Raw genomic sequence first — 23335 nt, 5'->3', positions numbered from 1 at the left:
TGTTCCTTACTAACTAACATTCCCTCCCTTCAACTTATCCAGCTGATTTCACGTTATTTCAGAAAGGCTAGGGTGATATGCAGTTTAGCACAGTATACATGAAGTACAGTACTAATTTAAGTGTATTGCTAATTAAGATTTATCAAAGAGCTTTTGTGGCCAACATTAGGAACTTAACTACTATTTCTAATAGTGAAAATCATTCCACATTCTATACAATTGACTTGCAAATGGACTTTTTAAAGATTTGGGGACTTCTTTAGCAAAATGCTTATAATACTGAAAATCTTTTTTGTAATGGATTTAACTTGACGTGGATTATGAAGGGAAAAAGCAGAAAAGAATCTAGGAGTTAAGATTTTGTTTTTCACAAATGGCTCAGTTTCCCCAATGTAAAGTTTCAGCATTGGCAGGTTCTTTGTTGTTGTTGTTTAGACATTTTGTTTTGGAAAAAACTTAAAAGTTACAGGAAAGTACAATGAATGAACTCTCATTTATTGGTCACCTAGATATACTTATTGTTAATGTCTGGCACAATTGCTTTATCATTTTTTTGTATTGCAGAGTGGCCCCAAAATCTGAAAATAAATATTACTATTTTATTTATAGTTTGAAGCTCCTTGATTACATCTTCTGGAGTATGCCAAAGATGTAGGTTTGTTCAGTTAAAATCAGAGGCAAATCATTTGAGGTAGACCCTTCCAGATGTGTACGAGGAATAGATGGAAATGATGCATTAATACTGTGTACTTTGCTTACAAGTAAAACCATATATTAAGCATGTTATGTAATGTTACTGAACTTAGCATGTATTGTAGTAGCAGGAATTCATTCTTTTGGTTTCTCTTCTTCATCTCTTTTCCCCTTTCTTCCTCTTACTATTATGATTACTTTTATTATTGAACCATTTGAGAATACATTGCATACATCATGATCATTAACCCTTAAAAGCTTCAGTTGATACCTCCTTACATAGTCATATGTTCTTATATAACCACAATATGATTTTAAGAAATTTAATATTGATACTGTAATTTAGTATGTAGTTTATGTTGAAACTTCTTCATTTGCGCCAATAATATCCTTTAATAGCATTTTTTCCTAATACAGTATTATATAGATAACATATTATTACATTTTAGTTTTTATATCTTGTTTCCTTTAATCTCAAACAGTCCTTCAACTTTTTCTCTTTTTCCTGATACTGATAATTTTGAAGAGTACGGGCCTTTTGTTTTTACGATGTCGGTCAGTTTGGGTGTATCATGTTGCTTCATTGTTGTTAGATTCAGGTTATGCATTTTTGGCAGGACAACTAAGTAAGTGATGATATATCCCTCAGTGCATCACAACAGGAGGCAGTATGATGTCACTTTGACCCTTTGTTGGTGATGTTTACTTGGATCACTTAGTTAAGATTTGCCTGCCTGTTTGTTCCGTGTAAAAGTTATCGTTGCCCTCGTTTTTGTTGAATAATCTGTGGGGAGGCACTTTCTGACTTGTAAATACTCTGTCCTCCTAAAAATGTTCACAATGGTTTTAGCATTCATTTCTGATTCGTACCTGAGTCCGTTATTATTATATAGTGGTTCCAAAATGATGTTTGTCTAGCTATTCTTCTGCACTTATTAGTTGGCAATCTATTGTAAAGAAGTGCCTTTACTTCTCATTTGCTTACTTAATATAAATTAATAGATTCTTTTTTTAATAGATTCTTTTTTATTAAGCAGATTATACTCGATTACTATCAGTACTCATTTTGATGTTCCAAATTAACTCCGATTTGGTCAGTGAGAAATCTTTCAACTTATTGTTTTGACATGTTTCTATCATTTGGAGCACTTCCTTACTTTTGGGACAATAAGATATTCCAGTCTCATCATCTGCTTTTCCTGCTGCTGTCCTAGAATCAGCCACTTCTACAAGGAATCCTGGTTTCTCTTATTGGGTGAAACTATTTAGAAACCAAGGACTGGGCAGTTGGTATGCTCCTTGATAGTGGACCTTTATTGTTATAGAGCCCTGTCAGCTGACCAATCTGAGAAATTTTGAGTTTATGCTGATTTCTCAGGCAGTAGATTATTATTTCTTTTATTTTTTTAAAGAATTTTTTTATTTATTCATGATACAATTGGGAGAGAGAGAGAGAGGCAGAGACACAGGCAGAGGGGGAGAAGCAGGCTCCATGCAGGGAGCCCGACGTGGGACTCGATCCCGGGACTCCAGGATCGCGCCTTGGGCCAAAGGCAGGCGCTAAACCTCTGAGCCACCCAGGGATCCCCAGATTATTATTTCTTTTTACATTCCTGAAACTCCTTAGAAGGAAGCCTTTTCCTTTGAAAATGTTAATTTAAGTGATTGCTTTTTACCTAATTTTTCTATTTAATTCTATAATGGTTCTTGTTTTCCAAAACATACTGTACTCCTCTTGGGAGTTAGGAATCCTGTTTTATATCTCTCTGTATATTTAGTGAATGTGTTCCATGGTGCCTTGAACACAGTTGGTACCCATGTGTTGCTTATAATGTATAATTATAATGATTCAGTATTATCTTTATTACTCTTATATCATAATTAAATATTCTTCTGTTTGTTATAACATTTTAGGTAATTTTGTGGAAACTTTTAAGTAAGTTGGTGATTCATTTGTTCTGTTTTTAATAACATTGCTATCCTAGAAGAAATGAAAACCTTTAGTTTTTCAGTTTTAAAATTTTAAAAACTTAATTCCTGAGATTAAAGTATATAATTAAAGAACATCAAAATACCTAATGTTGACATTACTGTTTAATAGTGTTTTGTTCTTCAGCAGGTAATAACCTTTCTGGGCATCTCTTTAATTATAAAATGAGATGATATCTAGATTCTTTTTAACTCTATGTTACATGCCATATACCTAATTAACATTGAATTGTTTATGAACATAAAACTGAGTGCCACAAAGTATAGTGGAAAGAATATTGTGCACCTGGGCCAGGAGTTGTCTTCGTTCGTATTGTATTAGTTCGGCAATTTATTTTGCAGTTTGGTCTTTATTTCCTTGTTCATTCAGTTCATTGGCCTTGGTACGAAGGAATACAGTGAACAGGCTTGGCATATAGGTGTTTATCACCCACTTTGCTATGTGCTTGTTGTGTATCATGCAGAGTGCTATAGAGGCATACAGAAGGGGCAATTAACCCAAGTTGCAGGGAGGCCAGGAAAATTTACCTCTGAGAAGTGACACCTTCAGTTTAGGGTGAAGCCTCAAGAGGACTTAGCCTTGTGAAGAGGGTTTACTACTTGTGTTTACCACCTGTGTTAGGGACAGGAGATAACTTAGAGAGTTTGGATTGCTTGTAGAAACTCAGGATGGATCGGGCAGGTACTTAGGAGTAGTGAAAGATGAGGTTGAAGACATAAATCGGGGCCATATATGAAGAGCCCTTGAGCCTGTGTTAAGGAATTTGAACTTTATCCTAGGAAAAATCGAAGTATCTTAAGCCTGGGAGGGAATTAATTTAAAAGATAATACTGATTGCATTGGGAGAATTCTTTGGAGAGTTAAAAGTAGTAGGCAGGAAGAATAATTAGGAGGGTGTTACAACAAATTAGTTAAAAGAGGTAAGATAGCTTGGAATATGGTGTAGGGTGAGGATAGAAGAAATAGGTGGATTTGAGAGATTATATAGGAGGGCATGTGGAATGAAAGGATTCTGTGATGGAGGGCATATGGAAGGTGAAAGAAAGAGGTGTTAAGAGTGATGATTAGGTTTATGGCTTGGATAACTGAGGGAATGAATGGGTAGTTTACTGAAATAGGAAGCACAGGAAGAAGAGTAGGCTTGGGAGGACTAGGATGAATGTACTTATGAGAGTCCCTGGAAGGGTAAGGAGGTGTAGTCAGAAATGGGAGACTTCCTGGTAATAACAAGGCCTTGGGATTTGGCTGTGGAAGTGAAGGTATGAAGTGATCTGGAAACAGGATTTGTATATATATTAAAGAGCCAAACAATATGTCTGTCCTAAGGCCAGACAACCCTATTTTAGATGATTTTAAGGTTTTCATTGTTTGATTTGAAAATATAAATGAAAAATTTCAAATAGGGTTTTATGAGTTAAGATTGTCTTATTAAAACAAACCCCATAACAATGAAAACTTTTTTTTTGGTAAATGGTGAGAGACTGTTGTCCCAGATAGCTAAAAATGTCAGTGCTTCTCAGTGGTGGCTAAAAATTATGAAACATATCAGGATACAAAAATTTGAGTGAATAATGTAATGAATACTAGCAGGATGAATTTTTCAATCCTGTTGCCCTTTTTTCTTCTGCAGAGGTAATTGTTATCTTAAGTAAAGATTTACCTTTCTCATTCATTCATTTTTTTAAGAGTATATATCCATATATATTGCTAAGCAATATATAGTGTTTTTCATGTTTTAAAACTTTATAAAATGATTTCAAATTTGCATATCCTTCTGCAGTTTATGTCTCAACAAATTATCACATTGCAGCTTTTATCTGTTCTTTTAGTATTAATGATTTGGATTTTTTTCTTAAGGTTTTATGTATTTATTTGCCAGAGCACAGGCAGGAGGAGTGGCATGCAGGAGGGGGGAGAAGCAGGCTCCCTTCTAAGCAGGGAGCCCAATGCAAGGCTTGATTCCAGGGTCCTGGGATCATTACCTGAGCTGAAGGCAGATGCTTAACACACTGAGCCATCCAGGTGCCCCAAGAGTAGCAAATTAACATTGTAACAAAAGGAGGGGATATTATGTCATTGATGTATTTTGAATTGCAATGGGAATTACCATAATGTACTCAGTAAATTTTTATAAAAACTAAACTTATCATTTTGTGGCTATTCTTTTTTTTTAATACTTCACTAAAAGAATTGTGGAATAGTGTTAGAGAAAAGTTGCAAAAATAGTATAGATTTTCTTAATGTTGGACTACTGTGGTATAATAATCAAAACCAGGAAATAAATTTTAACACAGTATAAACTATCTTGTTTGTACTTCATTCGCTTTTTTCCTAGTTTTTTTTTTTTTTTGATTAGGATCCAACCCAGGATCCCACATTGCATTTATTTGTTTTATATAGTCTCCACATATCTGTGATATTAATTCATTCTTTTCTTGTCTTTCTCATCTGGATGCTTTTAAGGAGTACTGATTGTTATTTTGTAGAATGTCTTCCGATTTGGATTTCTCTGATGCTTTCTTAGGATTAATTTGGAATTTTGCTCTGACAACACTGAAGTAATGGTAGCATATCAAGAGGTACATTTTATATCAGGGGTACATGATATCAGTATCTTATTGTTGGTGATGTTAACCGGTCTCTGCCGGTTTCTCTGTTGTAAAGTCACAGTTTTCCTCTTTGAAAATGATTAATATCTTGGAGATACTTTGAGAGTATGTTAATTTTCTGTTTCTTCTCAAACTTTCACTTGTCTTTAGCATTCATGAGTGGGAATTAACCTGCAACGATTCCAGATTTCCCCCATTATCTGATCGTATAGTGTTCTTGTTAAACCTTCCAAAAGCTTAACTGGTGTAAAGAAGCCTTTACCAGGGATCCCTGGGTGGCGCAGCGGTTTAGCGCCTGCCTTTGGCCCAGGGCCCGATCCTGGAGACCCGGGATCGAATCCCACGTCGGGCTCCCGGTGCATGGAGCCTGCTTCTCCCTCTGCCTGTGTCTCTTTCTCTCTCTCTCTCTGTGTGACTATCATAAATAAATAAAAATAAAAAAAAAAGCCTTTACCATTAATTTAAATTTATACAGAAAATTTTTGAGGTTTTTGACTAAAAAAAAAACCTCCTTAGGCTTTTCTGATACTTCAGGACACATCATGTTAATGGACACACAGACCAAATTGAGATAAGGCACAGATACTGACAGACAAAATTCAGAGCTATGGCAGCTTGAGATTACACTGAGGTGCTGAGTATAATTACCAGGGAAGGAGCTTGGTGGTGCTGCTCAGGGTGTGTACTGCCTCTGTAATGGCTTATTACAAAATAAAAGCTGAATGCTAGTTCTGCCTTTTTTCTTTTTTCTCTTTTCTTTCATTCCTTCCCTCTTTCTTTTTTTTTTTTTTTTTTTTAGTAAAGTGAGAATCCTTTCCATATTTCTTTCAGTTAGAAAACAGGTACTATTGTGGATCTTTCATGAAAGTGAAGTGCCTTAATATATATTTTCAAAAAGTGGGGGATACTTGTATTACTGTAGTAGTTATCTAATAGCAATCTTATAGTTTTTTTTCCCTTTCTCACTTGTCAATTGAAATTCCTCTGTATTGAAGAGATGTCACGTCTCTCTATTTAGTTATTTATATCAGTATAGATTCAAAGGCATTTATTTTGTAGGTTATAATCTGATGCTATTGTTATTTTATTGCTCAGATTATTATACAGCTTTAGCCATTGAAAGTTCCTCCTGTTTGACTCTTGTGTTCTTTTGACATACCTTCATCCTTTTTTCAAGAACTTACTTTCTGGTACTACAGGAAACTCCAGGCTCAATTTATATTTTCCCTGTCTCAGTCCTGGAATTAACCTCTTTTCCAAACAGCCCTGACTCTGTTTATTAGAGGATGACATTTGGAATCTGAGATCTGGGTGCTAGGTGAGCTCATTACTATTGGGGTGTTATTGTCTGCATTTCAGCAGAGCTAAGAAATACATGTGAATACTAACCCACACATACATTTCTACAGTCAGTTCTACCATGACGCAGTGTACGTGGTCATAAAAATCTAATGCTATGCAAAGTGATGCAGTAAAAACCATGGGGTTCATGGGAGTTAGGGGAATGATACTCAAAAACTTTGTCAGTGACACATTAAAAAGAGGGACCAAATATATTTAAAACAATAGCATAGTTTTAGACATGTTGAATGTGTAATACATAGCAAATATGGCACTTCATTATGAAAAAAGACATGAAGTTTTCTTATGTGAGTGTTGGAAGAGTTGAGGCTTGTTAGTGATTGTGAAGTGGTAGGTAGACAGTTACTTGAAATCAGATGAAAAAATAACACCAAATATGGATGGATGGTGCTCATAACTCTTGTGCCAGACTTTGCTACCTCATTTTCATTTGAGTCAATTGTCTCTTGGAGGCCTTGCAATTTATTCTGTATTTCTGTAATAATTTTTTATTTTTTCCATTTCTTTTTTTTAATTCATTCACCTTTTAAAATTTCTCTTTGTATTTTGCTAATTTCTGTTTTTAGTTTTTGAATTTCTGATTTGAAGTGGCTTTCATATCCTTAAGTGTTTGAATATCTTTAATTCTGTTTGGAGTATTGACTTACCTTTTTTCTGCTTTGTAGTTTGAAGTTGTTTTTGGCAGGGGTTTTTCTTCAGTTGATATGTGTCAAATTCGGTTTCCTGATTTTCTGAATTTCAGTTTTCTTTTGTTTTTATGGTATTGGGGTGTTTTACAGTATTTCTAGTTTAGTGGTGCCCTCTTCTGTCAGTAAAGAATAGTCTTGTTCAGTGGTTTTGGTTTTAATGGTTGTAGAAGGGTTGTGTGAGACTTCCAATTTTATATCTCTCTTTGGTCTTGTAAGACCCTAACTTTTATCCTTTTTTCTTTTTCCCTTCACTATCCAGTTGCCAAAGGATACGCTTCCTTTCCTTTTGCCTGTCTTCTTTCCTAGAACCTATATGTTTCAGAGTTGTGCCCCCTTATGTGGCAGCTAGTGCCTTAAATGGCATCTGTTCCTTTAAATCACCAGAACTTTGAACTTTCCTACCTAGTGTCAGTGTTCTGATCTGCCCATTTTTCCAGTATATTCAGATTTTGGGTGGGTTTCATAGCTTTCATTGTCCTTGCAAATGACCCCTGATGCTTCTTTGCTAGCCTTCTGTGTTGGAGTAGGAATGGAGTAACAGCCTGAGAGATGAAGTGCTAGGATTTGGTGGTTTTTCTGTTTTCACTCACAGTTGTTTTGCACTATCAGCATTCTTTGGTCTACAAGGCTATACTGAAAGCATGGTTTTGTGTAGAATTTCCTTTTCTTTTCTTGTTCTTTTCATATGGTTGGGGGGGATATTTTTAGAGTTACTTAGATCTACCATCACCATTGTCCTTACTGAAGTCTCTACTTTGGGGGAGGGAAGCAGGAATCTAGAAATATGTTGTCAGTGCTACATAGCCTTTAGTTAGGAAGAGACATAGACAGTTTCCATGGGTGAGCTTGGAGACTCCAGAAAATACCTTGTAGAAGAAATTAATTAAACTTAAATACTCTTACTTCATTCGGTTAGCATGCAAATGCAATTTCTGGGGGATCCCTGGGTGGCGCAGGGGTTTGGCGCCTGCCTTTGGCCCAGGGCACGATCCTGGAGACCCGGGATCGAATCCCACGTCGGGCTCCCAGTGCATGGAGCCTGCTTCTCCCTCTGCCTGTGTCTCTGCCTCTCTCTCTTTCTCTCTCTGTGACTATCATAAATAAATAAATATTTAAAAAAAAATGCAATTTCTGGGTCATTGGAAGGGTCTTAAGCGCTTTTTTTCTGTAAAGCAAAGTTATTAATTCACAGCTTTTTCTCTAGAATGTATATAGAAGTGCCTTGGTTTTATTACGACATGAATGAGTTACAGGCCCACATTTAGCCACGGGCTTCTTGTTATTTGTTTATTCCAGTGGCAATCTAGTATGTGAACTTTTTGGAAAAGGTAACTTTTAGACTTGGGAAGTGACCTGATGATAACTTCTTTGAAAATTGAACTACATGTACCTCTTTTCATTCTTTCTTCATTTTACTCTTTTGGTTTTCTTTGTTTTATGACCTTGACAATTGTCTTTCAATTGCAGTAAATAGTAGTTTGTGGCATTATTCCTTGGCTACATGCTCATTATTATGTTTAATAAGATAGCACTAAATCTGTTTACTGTAACTAATGTTAATTGGTTCTCTGTCTTTTATGCTTTTTGTCTGGTTAACATAAGAAATTTAACATGAAGTTGGAATTATGTGTGGAAGTTCTTTATGCTTGGTTCTAGAATTTAGTTGTTTAAAATATTTATTGCCTTAAACATTTCTTGCCCTAGAATTAAGTTTTTTGTCATGTTTCATGTTGTTGCAGTAGAAATTGACTTGTATAAAATAGTCACGTTTTTAAAAACAGTTACGTTTTTAAAAATAAAAATACCAACCAGGATTGAAAGGTATGTTGACTTCAAACATCAGAAATCTTTCATAATATAAATTAAGATTTTTTGCTTTTATTTATTTATTTATTTATTTATTTATTTATTTATTTATTTTTTGATTTTTTTGCTTTTAATGATACATCTTTGGAGTTCTCTACCTGGCTTTCTAATGGTATTTAAAACTCAGTATCTAGGCCTATCTGTTTTTGGGTCCGCATTTGTAAGTTTTCATTTCTCTTTTCATAGTTTCCGCAAGTCTTAAATAATGACTTCCCAGGCTGTCGATACATTTTCTTTTTATTGCTTTCCTATTTTTTTTTTTTTTTTTTGACTGGTTTGTACAGTAGCCCCAAAGCAATGTCCAAGACTGTGCTCCCTTCTTCCCTCTTTTGGACTATCCCTTACCTAGTCTCAGTGCTTTCACTATTTCAATAATAGTTGGTTCTGAAATCAAAACACCTATGAATACAGCTTTTTGCTTCTAGCAGGTAATAGCTTAGGGAGGGTAAAATTCCTGTTATTTGCTATGTTATACTAATTACCAAGTGATATGTAAATCTTAGACATAATGAATGGATTAGAGAGTTCACAAGTGATAAGGGGGCTGCTTGATGAAGGAATTGGTATTTGAGTTGAATGCCAATTTTATTGTCAGAGAGGCCAAAGATATTCCAGACAGAGAATACAGTTGGAGCAAAAGAGCTAAGACAGGAAAGTGAGAGGTGTGTCATGGACAGAGTTTGGCTAGATTGGAGGTTCTTTTCAGTGTGAAGTGGGAAAGAGAGCTTGAGGCCAGATTGTAATACACCTTGAATGTTGAACAGACTTTGTTCTTCAGGTAAGGAAGAGCTATTGAAAGTTTTTAAGCTTGAAAGTGACCAGTGCCTGCCTCAGTATGCCCGCCCATACAATAATGAAGATGGTGTGTATGTCCTTTTCTTATTAATAAAACTTAGTTCCTTAAAGAATACTCCTCAGCACCGCTTTTTAAAAAGCATAGTGTTAGGTTCATTCTTTAATTTGATTATTTGAAGGGAATTGTAGGGGAATACATACCTTTCAAGTAAAGGCATGAATATAGATATCCTTTTCTCGTTCTCTATATCCCATTTCTTAGTCTACTTTCCTAGGCCAGATCAGTGCTGTGCTTGCCATAAAAAATGGACTCCTTCCAATTAGAAGCTTTTTGTTTTGAAATCCAGTAGTACTTTGTATCTGTCTTATCTTAGTGACCATGTTTGACCTTATGCTAAAGGCAGTAGATGCATGCACAATGCATTGAAGGCTTTTATACTTGTGTATTAGTTCTTGCATTTTTTTCCTGTAGATTCTTGGTAAATACAAACGAATCTTTAAATAACTGTCTTTCAGACGACCCTTTACAAAATGCATAATCTAGGATCTGGACTGAGCTAATAGGGTTTTCAAAAGATGACTTTAAGACATCTCTACCCCTGCTGGTCTGACTCAGTAGTTCTTAAACTTTTTTTCTGCTGTGAGATGAAATTTTGACACAGGTGCAACCATGGATCTACTTAGCACAGAAGTATTATAGTAATTCATAATTTGCCGTAGCTGTCCTAGGATATGTTGTATATGTAACAAGTAGTAAATAATGTGCAGTTCTTAGGGCTGTAGTTTTAACTCTTCCAGTTCTCTTTAGCTTAAGAAAGAGGTATCTTATTCAGGCACTTTAGAAGTATCAGATAACTTGCAAGGGAAATCAAAAGTTACAGTATCCATCTTTTGAGATAACTTTAAGACCTTTTGGATTTTTTCTTTTTTTTTTTTTAAGGAAACTTTATATGAAGTATAATTCGCATACAGTGTTATATTAGCGTTAGGTGTACAATATAATGGTTCAACAATTTTGTACATTATTCAGTGTTCACCATAAATGTAATCACCATCTGTCGCCAAACAATGTTACACCATCTTCTCAACATCTTATTCCCTATGCTGTACTTTTTCCCTCTGTGACTTATTTTGTAACTAGAAATTTGTATCTCCTGCTCTCCTTTACATGTTTCACCCGTTTCTTCTGTACTTCTTTTCCATTTGTTCAGGTGTTTTGTTGTTGTGTTAAATAGGTAGAACCCTATTTTAGTGAATTAGGTTGGTAGTCTGGATTTTACTCCTGGATTCCATTTGATTTCTGTAAACTTTAGATTTGTGTCCCTAAAAAGACCTTTTTAAGGCTTCTTCCAGTTCAAAACTGTAGGAAGTTGCAGAATTTCACGAATTCAATGTTCAAGCTTTTCTAGATTCTGGGCAACATCTTTATTAATAGGGAGTATTTTCATATGTTTGACAGACTTTGCCAGTTTACCAGACTATTTAACCAGAGTGATGTGTGTTTGGTCATTATGTTAGGTGGGTAGTGTCATGTTTTAAAGTGTGCCCATCTTCAAACTTTTTTTTTGTTCTGGTGTGCTTGCTATTTGAGGTTGGGTAGTTGAGGACTATTGGTTCTAGTAACTATATGTCTGAGAAGGAATATTGGGAGTATTAGCACTTAAGGTCAGGTTGAGGAGTAGAATAAATGGAACTTCAACATTTCAGAGGTCACATCCTCTACTTGAAGAATGACAGCATCATCAGAACATGTAATGAATATTAAATATTAATGTGAAAACTGTGAGTAATCTTGCTGATTGTAGATTGAGGGGATTGGTAAATTATTTGGGAGAATAAAATGGGTCCTGGTAATTTACTTGAAATGCCTAATTTATATCTGTGGCATAGCAGCAGATTTGTGTATCACTGTGCAAAGATGTTATATACCATAATGAAATGAGATTATAGAAAGACAATCTAAAGACGCTCTTAATTTTTTTTTATTATAAGAGCAGACGCTAGAAATGAAACACATATGTCCACTCAGAAACTTGTGTACCAGTGTTCGTAATATTATAATAGGTAAAAAGTGGAAATAACCCAATGTCCATCAGGCAATGAATGAATGAATAAAATTGTAGTATTTCCATACAATAGAATATTATTTGACAGTAAAAAGGAATGACATATGGACACATGGTATAAAGTGGAAAGATCTTATGTGAGTGAACTGAGTCAGCCAACAAAAGACCATATATTATATGGTTTCATTTATGTAAAATGTACAAAATAGGCAAATCTATAGTTGAGACAAAAATAGATGCTCCAGGTGTGGGTGGCGATAGGGAATGAAGAGTGACTACTAAAGAGTATTAGGTTTCTTTTAGGGTGATGAAAATGTTCTGGAATTAGATAGTGGCCGTGGTTGCACATTCCTTTGAATATAAAACATTTAAGTGTATACTTTACTTTCAAAGACTATTTATTCATGAGAGACATAGAGACAGAGACATAGGTAGAGGCAGAAGCAGGCTCCATGCGGGGAGCCCGAAGAGGGACTCAGTCCTAGGCCCCAGGATCATGACCTGAGCCAAAGGCAGATGCTTAACCCCTAAGCCACCAGGTGCCCTCAAGTGTATACTTTAAATGGGTGAATTGTATATTATTTATCAAGCTATTTTCTTATTTACTTTTTAAAAAGAGCAGAAGCTGTATGAAGAGGTATTTTGGTTCTTATAGGTAGTTTGGGAGCTCTAAATGAAGATGAAGGGGCATGGGGGAAAATGGGACTCTCTTGGCATTAGTGTACTGCTACATTATGACACTGCTATCTTCTTAGTCCACTAGTTAAGAATGTAATAGGTTGTGTTTTAGTGGGGATTGTATATGAACCCAGCTTTTTAACATTACCTAGCACTGAGGCTAGAATTGTGCATTATTCCAGTTGAGAGGATAGTCTTGCCTTTGTCTTATCTTTGCATTTTTTGCCTTCTTAAAATCAAGTACTTGTGTTTTTTCAAGGTAGTGCATAATTGTGTTCTGCCCATCTGTCCATCCTACACTCTGCTTTGCTCTTTTTGTTCACACCTACTCAAGTTTTGTCATCTTTCTTAGCTCTTTAATTGGAACAGTTCCTAGTTTCATGTGTGTCTAAGATTCCTTTCTTCCTTAAATGCCTGGTTCTGTGAAGTTTTACTGATGTAAAGATATTGTTTCTTGTGACTTAGTATCTATGTGTTTAAAAATCTATTTTTAAGGCCTTAGTAGTAATTTTTTCAATTCTAGTATCAGATATTAAATGATACCAGTATCTACCTTTTTTTACTCTTCACCAGAATGTTTTTGCAATTCATCCATTTTTAGCATTTCCTGGTTTTTAGTGTTGCCTGGTGTCCATTATATGTCTAGACAGTTTCTCTATTCACCATGCATGGACATTTTGGTTGTTTTCAGTTTGGAGCTATTGTGAATAAAGCTATTCTGTGTATTTGAGTACAAGCCTTTGTGTGGACATATGTTTCCATTTTTCTTGGGTAAATACCAGGGAATGAGATTTCGGGTATATATGATAAGTGTACCTTACAAGAAACTGTGAATCTGTTTTCCAAAGTAATGTGATTTTACAATGCCACCAGCAACAAGAGTTGCAGTTTCTCCATAATTTCAACACTTTGCAGTGTTAGCCTTTTTAAGAGTAGCCATTTTAGTAGTAGCCATTTTAGTAGCCATTTTGCCTTTCTCTGATGAGTAATGGCATTAAACATTTTTCATTTGCTTAGTGGGTATGCATCTGTATTCTTTGGTGAAGTGTTCAGATCTTTTGCCCATTTTTAATTGGGTTGTTTGGCGCCTTATTGCTGAATTGTAAGAGATTTTTGTATGTTCTAGATAGAAGTCTTTTTCATTTTCATTATTATATTTTGAATATTTTCTACTAGTATGTGGTTTGATTTTTATTTCCTTAATGTTGTCTTTCAAAGAGCAGAAGGTTTTAATTTTGATAAAGTACTGCTTGTCAACCTTCTAATATTGTCAACTTTGTCTTTTTGTGGCATGATAATCTTTGCCTTACATGGGGCAGCAAAATTTTTTTGTCCCATGTTTACTTTTGGAGGTTTTATATAGCTTTTACACATAGAGTTGTGATCCATTTTGAATTAACTTTAGTGAATGGTGAGGTGATATCAAGATTCATTTATTTATTCTGGTACCATTTATTGATAAGGCTTCTTCCCATTTCATTACCTTAGTGTCTTTGTTGACTATCAAACGACTGTGTGTGTGTATTTATTTCTGCATTCTCTATTCTCTTCCCTTGATTTAGAGGGGTGTGTGTGTATACTCATGTGTATGTGTTTCTGTTTTAACAGCATGCTGTATCTTCTGATTTTCTTTCTTTTCAAAATTGTTTTAGCTGTATTAAAATTTTTAAAATACTTTTGTGAAGTTTTACAAGAACACTTGCTGGGATTTTTGATTGGGATTGTGTTGAATCTGTAGATCAATTAGAGGAGAATCAATATCACAATAATATTGATTTGAATGTATGAATCTGTAAACATAATTTTTTTTTTTAGGTCTTCCTTAATTTGTCTCAGTGTTTTCCAGCATTCAGGATAATAGTCCTGCACATATATTGTTATATTTGTTTTCATTTCATGCTAAAATGAGTATTTTAAAGTTAAATGTTTAACTTTGTGTTTGTCATTACCAGTATATAGAAATTTGACTTAAAAACTGATCTAGAATTGGCTCAGTTGGGAGAGCATGCAGCTCTTAATCTCAAGGCTGTGAGTTCAGGCCTCATGTTGGGCAGGGAGCTTACTTAAAAAATACTTAAAATCTTTATTAAAAATATTGATCTTATATTTTGTACCCTTGTAACACGCACTTTTTAGTTCCAGCCACTTTATTGTAGATTTTTAGGGTTTCTTGTGTATATTGTCATGTCATGTGTGAGTAGAAGCTGTTTTATTTCTTACTTTCCAACCTGGATACTTTTTTTCCCCTTTGTTGCATTATAGCAGTTGTTAAGAACTCTAATAAAATAGTGAATAAAATAATGAGTGTGCATTCTTGCTTTGTTTCCAGTTGTACAGGAAAAAAAAATCATTCTTTTATCATTAGCTGTAGGTTCTTGTAGTAGATGCCTTTTATTAGATTGAAGAAGTTTCCTTCAGTCCTAGTTTGTTGAGAGGTGTCCCTTTCCCCCTTCCCTCTATAGATGTTTTTCTTTTTATCATACATAGATACTTTTTTACATCTATTGAAATCAATCTTTTTTTCTTTTTTAGTATGTTAATATAGTGAGTTACGTTGATTTTTTACATAACTAAACCAACCTTGCATTCCTGAGACAAACCCCATTTGTAGTGCTATATAACTTTTTTACATATTGCTGGATTTGAGCTGCTTAGATTTTATTAATGATATTTGCATCTATATAAGCAAGTGTGTTTCCAGTATGTGTTTCCTTTTTCTTGTGGTCTCCTTGCCTTGCTTTGGTGGCAGGATCATTCTGACCTTATTAAATATGTTAGAAAGTATTTCCTCTTTTTCTGTTTCCTAAAAGAGTTTGTGTAAGACTGATAATGTTTCTTTTTTAGATATTTGAAGAATTCACTAGGGAAGCCACATGAGTCTGCGGTGCTTTTTGTGGGAATCCTTTTGATTTTGAATTAAAATTTCTAAATTAGGGACACCTGGGTGGCTCAGTTGGTTAAGCATCTAACTCTTGATTTCAGCTCAGGTCATGATCTCAGGATTGTGGAATCCAGCCCACAGTCAGGCACCCAGCTCAGCAGGGAGTGTGCTTCAGATCTCTCTTCATCTCCTTCAGTCTCTCCCCCTGAGTGTGTGCACACTCTCTCACTCAAATTAGTAAAATCTTAAAAAAGTTTTCTGAATTAGAGGGTTATTCAGAGTTTTTTTTTGTGTGTCTTTTGATAATTTGCATATTGCAAGGAAGTTTTTTGTCTAAGTCATCAAATTTATTGGCATAGAATTGCACTACTCATTATCTTATACGCATATAATGTTTGAAATATCTCTAGTATGCTTTCTCTTACCATTCTAATGTGTCTTCTTTCTTCTTTTCTTGACTAGTCTAGCTAGGGGTTCTTTTCAAAGAACCAGCTTTTGTTTTCATTGGTTTTACCTTTTTTTTTTTTTTTTTTTTTTAATCTCTCATCTAGTTCACCAATTTCTACTTTTATCATTTCCTTACCTCCACATTTAGTTTAATGTGAGGTTTTTCCCCTCTGCTTCTTAAGGTGGAAGCTAATTTAGAACACAAATGCTAAATCTTTATTCTTTTCTAACATAAGCTCTTTTTAAAAAAATTTCCAAGCATCCTTACATCTTTGTATCACCTATATAATTAGGTAATGTGTTTTTATTGTCATTCAGTTTCATGTGCTCTTAAATTATACTTATGAGTTCTTTAACCTGTGGGTTATTTAGAAACGTCAATTTACAAATACTCGGAAAATGTTCCAATATATTTTTGTTACTGATCTTTCATTCTTATGTTGTCAGAAAACACTTTCTGGGGAATGCCTCTCTACTTGCAAGATGAGATGCTGCCTGATTCATGAATCCTTTAATAAAGTCAATTTGATGTTCAAAAAGAAAACATTTCTGTATGGTTTCACCCTTACAAATTTATATGTGCCCTGTGTTATGGTCCAGCATATGCTCTCTCTTGTTGACTGTACTAAGAGACATGAAAAAACTCCTCTGGTTCATAGTGTTGTTCAGTTTTTATGTATCTTTACTGATTTTCTCTGCTTGTTTTACTGATTATTGTGAGAGACAGTTGAATTCTCTAGCTAAAATTGTAAATTTATCTATTTCTCCTTTTAGTTTTGTCATTATTTGTGTTCTATGTTTTGAAACTCTGTTATTGGCTTTATTAACATTTAGGATTATTTTGTATTTCTGATAAGTAGGTCCTTTATACCTGATAATACTCCTTTTCTTGTGTCATACTTTGATCTAATACAGGCATTCCAGCTTTCTTATGATTAATGTTTGTATGGTATAACTTTTTCTATTTCATGTTTTTTTTTTTTTTAAGATTTTATTTATTTATTCATGAGAGAGACAGAGAGAGAGAGGCAGAGACATAGGCTGAGGGAGAAGCAGGCTCCTTGCAGGGAGCCCGATGCAGGACTTGATCTCAGACCAGGATCACTCTGTGAGCGGCAGGCAGACACTCAACCCCTGAGCCACCCAGATGTCCCTCTATTTCATATTTAATCTACCTATATAATTGTAGTTAAAGTGGGGTATGTATCTTTACTCAATCTGACAATATCTGCTTCTAATCTAGCCTAATAGTCTCTACCTCTCTTTTTCTTCATTTGTTAGTTTTATTTCTTTTCTTTTTTAGTAGTTGCTCTAAGGTCTTACAGCATGCATCTTGAACTTAATACAGTCTGATTTTATTACTTGCTTTATGAATAATGAGAGATCCTTACTACAGTTTACTTTGTTTTTTCCCCTCTCATTCTTTGTGCTGTTTGTCATTTTATTCTATGAATTGTTCTATTTTATTGCCTACTTTTGCTTTATACAATCACTATCTTTTTAAAAAATTAAAGGTAAGAAAATAGATGGTAAACTCACATATTGACCATTATTGTTCTTTATGTAGAAGTGGGTTTCTATGTCTTTTTTTATTGATAAACTTATTTCTTAGAACAGCTTTACATATACAGAAAAATTGAGCAGGAAGTTTAGAGTTCCCATATGCTCTCTTCTTTCCCTTCGACCTGTTCTCCCTCTCACTTTGGCCCCCTCTAGCCCCTATTATTTAACACTTTGCATTGTTAATTGTGTGATATATATGTGTTACAATTGGTGAACCAATATTGGTACATTTTTATTAACTAGGTTTATAGTTTACATGAGATTCCACTCTTGTACAATTCTGCTGTCCTTTTTCTTACTGAAGAACTTCTTTCAGCGTTCTTTGTAGTGCAGACCTGCTGGTGACAGATTCTTAGCTTTTGTTTGTTTGAAAATGTCTTTATTTCCCCTTCATCTGTGAAGGATATTATTGCTTTGTGTAAATTCTGATTTGCAGGTTTTTTTCTTCTTCTTAGCACTTCAAAGGTTTTGTTCCTTTGTTTTAAAGTTGTTTGTATTGTTTTTGACAAGGAGCTTGGTATTTCTTATCTTTGTTCCTCTATGTATAATGTCCCGTGTGTCCGTTCCGCCCCCCCGCCCCCCAGCTGTTTTTAAGATTTTCTCTATTACTGGATTTCAGCAGTTTGATTATTAAGTATATGACTTGGTGTGATTTTTCTATGCTTAACCTGTTTTTTGTTCACTGAGTCTCTTGAATATATGAGTTTAGTTGTCAAATCTGGAAATTTGTTGCTCCTTATTTCTTGAGATATTTTTTGTCTCCCCATCTTTCCGGGGCTACAGTTTCACCATTTTTAGACTGCCCTTGATATTCTCACAGGTCCTTGATGCTCTGTTCTTTGTTTCTTTTTTTGCTTTCTATTTTTATATCTTCAAGTTAGGGATCTTTCTTTTTTCCTGTACTGTTTTAATCTGTTGCTAAGTCTATACAATTGTATACAATTGCTAAGTCTATACAATTTTTTTTTATTTGAATAGTACATTTCTCATTTAAAAATCCATTCTTTTCTTTTTTAAAAAGGTTTTTATTTGTTTATTTGAGAGGGAGAGGGAGAGAGCGTGAGTACACAGGCAGAAGTGGGGGAAGGGGCAGTGGCAGAGGAGAAGCAGACTCCCTGGTGGCGGGGAGCCTGATATACAGCTTGACATACATATCCCAGGACCCTGGGATCATGATCTGAGCTGAAGGCAGATGCTTAACTACTGAGCTACCCAGGCACACCTCCACCCCCCATTGATTCTTTTCAAACTATTTGTCTTTTTTTTCTTTAAATCCTTTAACATATTTGTTATTTTAAAGTTTATGTCTTTACATCATCTCTCTTGTTTCTGGGTCTGTTTCTTTTGTCAGATTTTTTTCCCCCAATATGGGTCATCATTTCTCTATTTTCTTATGTTTAGTAAGTTTTGATTGACTCTTGGACATTCATTATTACACTGTTGTCTGGATTTTGTTGATTTCTTCTGGAGAGATTTTAATTTTGTTTTGGCAGGATGTTACATTTCTTGTGGATCTGTTTAAACCTTTTGAGGCTGGTTTTTAAACTTTGTTTTGGCAAGTCTATTGTAGCTTTTACTCCAGAACTAGTTTAGCACAGCTACTAAGTGATGATTCTGCTTCAGTTTTTACTGTTTTCCCCAGGTTTCAATGAGGACTTTCTCTTTTAAATCTCTGGGACCTTTTGAGCCTGCTTGATCTTAATTCTTTGCCTGGCCTTGTAGAGTTTCACTTTACCCATGCACAGCTTTATGTTCAACAAGAAACTGCATTGTCAAGTACATGGTAGTATTTAGCCACATTGTGGCTATTGAGAGCTTGATTTGTGGTTAGTTTGCATTTAAATATGCCCTAAGTGTAAAACACACTGAATGTCATGCACTTATTGTGGGGAAAAAAAGAATGTAAAATACCTGTTTTTTTTTTTTTTTTTTATGTCAGTCCTGTCCTGAAATAATATTTTGAGCATTTTGGATTAAATGAATTATGTTAAAATTGGTTTTACCTGCTTCATTTTCCTTTACAATGTGGTTAGAAAATTTTTAAATTCTATTTTAGATTCATGCTGTTTCTTTTAGACAGAGCTGCTCTGGAACCCTTTCTTCAAATTTCAGGAGTGCTTTTTCTTCTTGAGCTCTGTGTTCTCAGCTCCTCTGCCCTACAAATTCCCATTACCTTAGCCTCCCTAAATTTCAGCATCTGTCTCTTTTACTCACTGAGTCCACCATATTTTGCTTGGCCTCCCGTTCCTGCATTGCCCTCCTGACTGCATAAAGAGTATGTAGGGGATACTTTTCTGTTTTCTCAGGTATCACAGTGCTCAGCTAGCTGTTTGGTGTCCAATGTTTTAAAATGATAACTTTATATATCTGAATAGTTTTCTAGTTGAGTTCGTTGGAAGAGCATGTCTGGTATTTAGTTACTACATCATAGCTGGTACCAAAACTCTTTTTAAGGCATGAGTAGTTTGATGCCTGTGTGTCAGAGCTGTCCCTCTCTTGAATTAAAAAAACACCATTGCTGGTTAACCTAAGTTTTTATTACAAAACAGAATTAGAATTTGAGCAAATTTGCACCATTTATTGTTTAATTTAAAATTAAATTTTAATTTTTAATTTTAAAATTTTAAAATTAAAAAAAAATTTCTTTGGCCTGTTTTCATTTTTCTTTTAATCTGGATTGATTTTAAAGCTGTTTCTTTTCTTTTTTTTTTATTTTTTAAAGATTTTATTTATTTGTTCATGAGAGACACATAGAGAGAGGCAGAGACACAGGCAGAGGGAGAAGCAGGCTCCACACAGGGAGCCCGAGGTGGGACTCGATCCCAGGTCTCCAGGATCAGGCCCTGGGCCGAAGGCAGGCGCTAAACCGCTGAGCCACCCAGGGATCCCCAAAGCTGTTTTCATATAGAAACCTCTTTTCTTTGACACTGCATTGTGCTCAGGGCAGAGGTATATACAGTGAAATTTCAGGAAGTTCAAACATAAAGCAGAAATTTTCTTCATAATTATATTGAGTTCTTTTTATCAAGACCTGAAATGTTTAGGATTTTAGGTCCTTAAGACTTGAAACTAGAAATGTTAATACTACATCAGGCACTTTGTTTCATTTTGCTTTCTAATTTATTGGCATTCACTGTTTAAGCACATAATTAACAACCTAATATAGTGAGAGAAGGCATTAAGGGAGCAAATTACCTTGGGTCATTCAGGTCTTCAGTTATCAGCAAGTTGTGTTAGGTGTTGTCTGTTTGCTTTGTAAAATGTAGTTGAGATATATGAAAAGAGGAGTTTGAATACCAGTCATTTCATTTAACCCTTCTTATTAATATGGAAAATTGAAAGTTGATAGTAACTCGTGCCACAATGTAAACTATGATATTTGACGTTTAACTCTTATTGAAATGATACTGTCTTCAGTGTTTTCATTTATTTCAGAGTACTTCTTCAAAAGTTTTAAAAAACGACATAACCATGTGGTTTTTATGATACTGCCTTGTCTGATTTTTAGTTCTGGTAATTATCATATCGAAACTTAAAACTTACTTTAAGAGTTATTGAGAAATTGTCAGTGTTTATCATTTTTGTTCACAGCAGGCACCCACCTGTTAATTGTCAGGATATCTGTCATACATAGGCATTGATGTACTGAAACTACTTAAATGTATTAGTCCTCTGAGACTGAGATTTGCTTTTCTGGCTTTTGAATCCATTGCTTTAGTGTGCATTCATTTTTTAAATATATATATTTATTCATTTAACAAAAGCATGAACTGATGGTGGTTGTGCATAGTTAAAAGCATGCCTGGGTTTGAATCCTGGCTGTACCACTTTACTAACTTAGCTATGTGACCTTGGCAGGTACCTTCTTAGTATTTCCTTTTGAGGATAATAGTGAGATTATTGTTGGCTTTACCCCGTTTTTTTTTTTTTTTTTTTAATTTTTATTTATTTATGATAGTCACAGAGAGAGAGAGAGAGAGAGAGAGAGAGAGGCAGAGACACAGGCAGAGGGAGAAGCAGGCTCCATGCACCGGGAGCCCGATGTGGGATTCGATCCCGGGTCTCCAGGATCGCGCCCCGGGCCAAAGGCAGGCGCCAAACCGCTGCGCCACCCAGGGATCCCGGCTTTACCCCGTTGATGCATGTAAAACAGTTAGGATACTGATTAGCGTATGATAAAATTTTTTTTTATTTTATTTATTTATGATAGTCACAGAGAGAGAGAGAGAGGCAGAGACACAGGCAGAGGGAGAAGCAGGCTCCATGCACCGGGAGCCTGATGTGGGATTCGATCCCGGGTCTCCAGGATCGTACCCTGGGCCAAAGGCAGGCGCCAAACCACTGCGCCACCCAGGGATCCCCTGATTAGCGTATGATAAATACTGCTGTGTACTTGCTCTCATTATTACCATCTTAACAGATCTTTCTCAAATCTTAATCTCCCATGGTAATACTTACTTTCTTGCTCTATTTTTTTTTTTTAATTTATGATAGTCACACAGAGAGAGAGAGAGAGAGAGAGAGAGAGAGGCAGAGGCAGAGACATAGGAAGAGGGAGAAGCAGGCTCTATGAACTGGGAGCCCGACGTGGGATTCGATCCCGGGTCTCCAGGATTGCGCCCTGGGCCAAAGGCAGGCGCTAAACCGCTGCACCACCCAGGGATCTCTCTATTTTTTTTTTTTTTTATTAAGGACTTTGTATAACCCGCTGTACATATTGCGTATTCTTTATTCACTGTAAGTCTTCCCTCCTAGAATGTAAGCTCCATGAGGTCAGCCATAGATTATAGGGACTTATCCCTAGCACCTAGAAGAGTATCTAGAATATATGGAATGCTTAGTGCTTATTTTCTGAATGTACTATATTAAATTCTACTCCAGATATTAACTAGATAGTGGGGATATAAAAATGAACAAAGTTCTTTCTCTAAGAAAAGCATATAGTATAGAAGAGACTCATACTTAACAAAACTAAGAGTGATAATTTGCCCCTTCTTACCCCCCAGAAGTGATTGTGATAGTAAGAGTATTCCTGAGGCTGCTATCATGGAAGGTGCAATTAAACTGGGGAAGATGGTTTCCAGCAGAGGTAAAAATGTGAACAGAATTACACAGTTTGATAGTTTGGGCAAATGGCTTATAGTCCAGTTTAACAACAATGTAGATTGATTAGAAGTAAGTGGGCCACTGGGTGGCTCACTTGGTTTAGCATCCCACTCTTGATTTTGGCTCTGGTTATGATCTCAGGGTTGTGAGATCAGCCTATCAGCCTGCATTGGGCTGCATACTGGATGTGGAGCCTGCTTAGGATTTTCTGTCTCCCTTTCCCTCTGCCACCTCCCCAACTCTGGTTGTGCATACACATGCCTGCACTTTCTCTCTCTTAAAAAAAAAAAAAAATAGAGGGAGCGAGGAGGTTGGTTGGAACCAGATTTGGGAGTAATAGCAGTTGGAGGTACAGATTGTCTAGCCTGGACAGAAGCAATGAGATTTGGAAGTTTAATATGTGAAATTTAATAACTGGATACAGCACCACCATTTTAATTTTGGTTTTAGTTTGAAGGTGAGAGTATATTTCATGATTATTATAAAAGAGTTTGATTTTTAGTTTATTTCCTCTTAGAAGACACTGTTTGAGAACTTTGTACAAAACACAAGTTGTCAAGTTACTTTATACAACTGAGAATGAATTTTTG

The 23335-nt window shown here is 35.3% G+C and overlaps 1 protein-coding gene across 44 annotated transcripts in view; it reads left to right on the top strand.

Moving 5' to 3' along the window:
- The window catches only part of MEF2A (myocyte enhancer factor 2A), a 191268-nt gene that overhangs the window by 7853 nt on the left and 160080 nt on the right, over positions 1-23335 (top strand). For 2 of the 44 annotated variants that reach the window (XM_072796939.1, XM_072796965.1), the window contains exon 1: positions 22030-22728. The exons of the other annotated variants lie outside the window; for them this stretch is intronic. The gene's annotated coding sequence lies outside the window, so the exon portion shown is untranslated. Of the gene's footprint in view, positions 1-22029; positions 22729-23335 lie in introns of those variants that run through there. 44 annotated transcript variants of the gene reach the window in all.

The sequence above is a fragment of the Canis lupus genome, chromosome 2 (assembly GCF_048164855.1).
Source record: "Canis lupus baileyi chromosome 2, mCanLup2.hap1, whole genome shotgun sequence".
NCBI classification, from domain to species: domain Eukaryota; kingdom Metazoa; phylum Chordata; class Mammalia; order Carnivora; family Canidae; genus Canis; species Canis lupus.
Note: the sequence above shows the minus strand (reverse complement) of the source record. Positions and strands in the feature narration are given on the sequence as shown.